This window comes from Penaeus japonicus, unplaced genomic scaffold, assembly GCF_977035675.1.
Source record: "Penaeus japonicus unplaced genomic scaffold, GWHDUDI00000001_assembly GWHDUDI00000023, whole genome shotgun sequence".
In the NCBI taxonomy this organism is placed as follows: Eukaryota; Metazoa; Arthropoda; class Malacostraca; order Decapoda; family Penaeidae; genus Penaeus; species Penaeus japonicus.
This window is the reverse complement of record NW_028234425.1, coordinates 2,831,828-2,836,827: the sequence shown is the minus strand read 5'-3', so window position 1 is coordinate 2,836,827 and position 5,000 is coordinate 2,831,828.

Sequence of the window (5,000 nt, the reverse complement as noted above, 5' to 3'; positions counted from 1 at the left end):
GTTGGTCAGCGCTCGAGCTCGGCGGTCGTCGGTCGGCGGCCACGCTCTGCACGGACCTCAGGCAGGAAATTCTTGCAATTTCTTTCGTGGGGGCGAGAGTAGCTCCCCTTTCTTTCCTCCTCCTCCTCCTCCTACTTCCTCTTCTTCTTCTTCTTCTTCTTCTTCTTCTTCTTCTTCTTCTTCTTCTTCTTCTTCTTCTTCTTCTTCTTCTTCTTCTTCTTCCTCACCCTTCTCCCTCTCTCCCTCCCCCCTCTTCCTCCTCCCACCCACCCCATCCCCCCTCTCCCCCTCCCTCACCCCCTCTCCCCCTCACCCACCCCTCTCCCTTCACCTCCCTCTCCCTCTCCACCCTCCCCCCATCCCACTCTCCCCCTCCTCCCCTCCCTCCTGCTTCCCCTCTCCACTCCCTCCCTCCTCCCCCTTCACCCCCTTCCTGGAACACCGTCTACCCGCTGGACTTTCCCACAACCAGCCAGACGCGAGTTTTTTTCTTTTTTTCTCTCTCCCAACTATCATCTTGCATGAAGTTGCACGAAGCACGGAGGAGAAGCACGTGGATGAGTCCAGGCAGACTTATATATGGACTTGCTGGAGTCAGAAATGCGCTCAGATATGTTTCCGTGGGGGGGATTGTGGTGGTGAGAGAAGATGATTGTGGTGGTGATTGTGATGTTGGTGATGATGATGATGATGGTAACGATGGTGGTAGTCGTGATGGTGATGATGATGATGGTGGTAGTGATGATGATGATGATGATGGTGGTGGTGGTGGTGATCATGATGATGGCGATGGTGGTGGTATTGGTGGTGATGATGATGGTAAGTGATGATGATGGTGGTTGTGCTGATTGATGATGATAGCGGTGGTGATTGATGATGGTGGTGGTGGTGACTTTTGATAATGATAGTGTTGGTACTTGATGATGTACACGATGACGGTGATGGTGATGGTGATGATGATGATGGTGATGAAGATGACGATAACGATGATGACGGCGATGATTCACATTCACATATCTTACTAACATATCCTCTCCAGTTGGTCTCCGAAAATTTTCCGAAAAAAAGAGGATATTTATGGCGCGGCAGAGTAATGCAAAGGAAATGACCGCAACAAGACAGGAAAGAGAGAAGAGAAAGATATGAAGGGAGAGGGGGAGGGAGGGAGGAGGGAGGAGGGAGGAGGGAGGAGGGAGGGGGGGGGGGAGGGGAGGAGGGAGGGAGGAGGAGGGAGGGAGGGGGAGGGGGGAGAGAGGAGGGAGGGGGGAGGAGGGGAGGGGGAGGGGGAGGGGGGGGAGGGGGAGGGAGAGAGAGAGAGAGAGGGAGAAGAGAGAGGGAGGGGGAGGGTGGAGAGAGAGGAGAGTGTGTGAGAGGGAGAGGAGAGGGGGAAGAGAGAGTGAGTGGAGAGAGAAAGAGAGTGAGTGGAGAGAGAAAGAGAGTGAGTGGAGAGAGAGAGAGAGAGAGAGAGAGAGAGAGAGAGAGAGAGAGAGAGAGAGAAGAGAGAGAGAAGAGAGAGAGAGAGAAAGAGAGAGAGAGAGAGAGAAGAGAGAAAGGGAAGAGAGAAGAGAGAAAGAAAGAAAAAGAGAAGAGAAAGAGAAAAAAAAGAGAATGAAAAAAAATTAAGGAGTAAGAAAAAAAAAAGAATCAAACAAAAATAGCGAGACAGAGAGGCGAAAGAAAGAGAAATAACTACCCCATTCTTCCGTAAAAGTTACGTCACAGCGCGTGTGTAACGGTGAACCCACGGATATGTACTCCTTGCATAAAGGTTTTGCTCACTCGCTGCAGGAGGTCGTGCAACTTTGAAGACATTTTCAAGGAAGTGGAGAGAAGTGGAGTTTTCTTTTTCTTTTTTTTTTTTTTTTTTTTTTTTTTTTTTTTTTTTTTTTTTTTTTTTCTTTTTCTTTTTTTTTCTTTTTTTTTTTTGGGGGGGGGAGGGGGCTGGGAACTATTTACGATGAAGGGGGGTTTATTCTCTTTTCTTCTTTCATCTATCTTTCCCTTTTTTTTTTCTCTTTCCTTTCTCTCTATCTTTTTCCTTTTTATTTGCGATTCTCTCTTGTTGGTTTTTCTTTTCTCTTTGGGGTTTCCAATGTTCTATCTATTTCTTTCTTTCTTTTTCTTTTCTTTTATATTTTATCTTTTCTCTTTTTTCTTTCTTCTCTCTCCTTCTTTCTCTCTCTTCTCTTTCTCTTCTGTACTCTCTTTCTCTTCTTCTCTCCTCTTATTTTTCTTCTTTCTTCTCTTCTTCCTCTTCTTTTATCTTTTTGTTTTTTTCTTTTTCTTCTTCTTTCTCTCTTTCTCTTTTCCCTCTCTTTGTCTTTTCGTTTTCATCTGTCTTCTTTTGTCTTTTTCTCTCTTTCTCTTTTCCCTTCTTCTCTCTTCTTTTTTCTATTTTCTATCTCTCTTTTATTCTCTGTTTCTTCTATTTCTTCTCCTTACTTCCTTTCTTATCTTTTTACTCCTTTTCTTTGCTTTTTCTCTTTCTTCTCTCTATTTCTATTTCTCCTTTTTCTCTTTATTTTCTTCTCTTCTTTTCTATTCTACTCTTCTATACTTTTTCTTCTCTCTTTTCTATATATCTCTATCTTCGTTTTTATCTTCTTTTTCTTCTCTTCTCTTTTTACTCCTTCTTTTTTCCACTTTCTATGGAGTCACCCCCCCCCTCTCCTTTGCATCGCTTTCGCTGGCTTCTTTTGATAGTATTATGATAGATCAAGGAAATATATGGGGAGTGGGGGAGGTGCACAAAGAGAAAGAGAGATGGGCGGGGGAGATGGAGGAGAGAGAGAGACATAGGGAGAGAGAGGGAGGAAAAAGACCAAGCGAGCGAGAGAGCGAGAGCGAGAGAGAGAAAGAGAGAGAGAGAGAGTGTGTGAGAGAGAGAGAGAGAAAGAGAGAGAGAGAGTGTGTGTGTGAGAGAGAGAGAGAGAGAGAGAGAGAGAGAGAGAGAGAGAGAGAGAGAGAGAGAGAGAGAGAGAGAGAGAGAGAGAGAGAGAGAGAGAGAGAGTGAGAGAGTGAGAGAGTGAGAGAGTGAGAGAGTGAGAGAGAGAGAGAGAGAGAGGAGGAGGAAGGGAAGGACGGAGAGAAAGAAGAATGAAATAAAAAAAAGGAAAGAAGGAGAAAAAGAAGAATAACGAAAAGAGAGAGAGAGAGAGAGAGAGAGAGAGAGAGAGAGAGAGAGAGAGAGAGAGAGAGAGAATCAGACAGACAGAATCAGAAACAGAAACAGTAAGAACACCCCCTCATCCCAAACCGAAATCCGCATTAAAACCCAACAGACGAAAGACAAGCACCGACCCACCCACCCAACCCACCGAACCCAACAAATCCACCGACCGACCCACCCAGAAAAGCTATCAAAAACATCGGCTTTACGACACGCCAATTTTTGCCAATAAACTCCCCGTCCCGTTAACAGCGCGACAGACCAGTTCAGGCTCTTGAAATGCATCGGGTCAAACCTCTCGAGTCACTTTCAAAACCGATCATATAGTGTGACATGAGATTAAGGTGAGGAGAGAGAAAAACGATTTATATAGACAGCTATGATGATATAAGTTTGTATTCTGTGTAAATGGATGGTTCTTGCGTGTGTTGTAGTTTGTTGAATGTGCATAATGATGGGTTTTATAACTGCGACTACTACTATTTCAACACGAGGTGTCGTATATTTCGTGGTTGAATTTGATTTATTTGTTACGAGATAGTATGTTATTTTTTCTTTTTTTTTTTTTTTACATGTCGAAATCATGCAGACGATAAGCTTTCACATACATATAGACATACGCATGTAAATATATATACATATACCCATATCTTGTGCATGCACATGCACACACACACACACACACACACACACACACACACACACACACACACACACACACACACACACACACACACACACACACACACACACACACACGCACGCACGCAAATCCTGATATTTTCTTTGTCTTCTTATGTACGTCTGCGTGTGCGTGTGTGCATGGAGCTGACACCATTAATATGATCATAATTATGTTGGAAAAAAAAGTCTTTTCTTGAGATATTTTCTTTTTCTCTTTTTTTTTTAATTCAATAAAACTGCTCACTCACTCTCAAACTCTCTCTCTCTCCTTCTCTCTCTCCCTCTCTCTCTCTGTCTCCCTCTCTCCCTCCCTCCCTCTCTCCATCCCTCCATGTCTCCCTCTCCCTCTCCCTCCCTCCCTGTCTCCATTCCTCCACGTCTCCATCCCTCCCTCCCTCCCTCCCTCTCCCTCTCCCTCCCTCCCTGTCTCCATCCTTCCATGTCTCCATCCCTCCCTCCCTCCCTCTCCCTTTCCCTCCCTCCATGTCTCCATCCCTCCCTCTCCCTCCCTCCCTCCCTCCCCCTTCCTCTCCCTCTCCCTCTCCCTCCCTCCCCCTTCCTCTCCCTCTCCCTCTCCCTCCCTCCCTCCATCCCTCTCCCTCCTTCCCTCCCTCCCTCTCCCTCCCTCCCTCTCCCTCCCTCCCCCTCCCTCTCCCTCTCCCTCTCCCTCTCCATCTCCCTCTCCCTCCCTCTCTCCATGTTTCCATCCCTCCCTCCATATCTCCCTCTCCCTGTCTCCCTCCCTTCCCTCCATCTCCCTCATCCTCTCCCTCCCTCCACCCCTCTCCCTCCCTCCATGTCTCCCTCCTTCACAAAGACCTTCCAAAACAGCCTCTCGCCAGGAAACGGCAGATGTTCCCTCGCCAGCCCCGAACGCCACGTGGTGCCGGACCCCCGGATACAGGAAATCACATTACGAATGCTTACAGTACAGCACGCGCATGAATACAGAACATTTGATGACATTCAGCAGAAGCGATTTTAGTTCGCTGGGTTCCAGAGAGGGGGAGGGGGGAAAGGAGGAGGGAGGGGAGGGGAGATGGGGAGAGGGAGGGGGAGGAGTGATGGGGATGGGGAAGGGAGGGGTGATGGGAGGGGGAGACAGAGAGAGAGAGAGGGAGGGGAGGGGAGGGGAGGGGCGATGGGT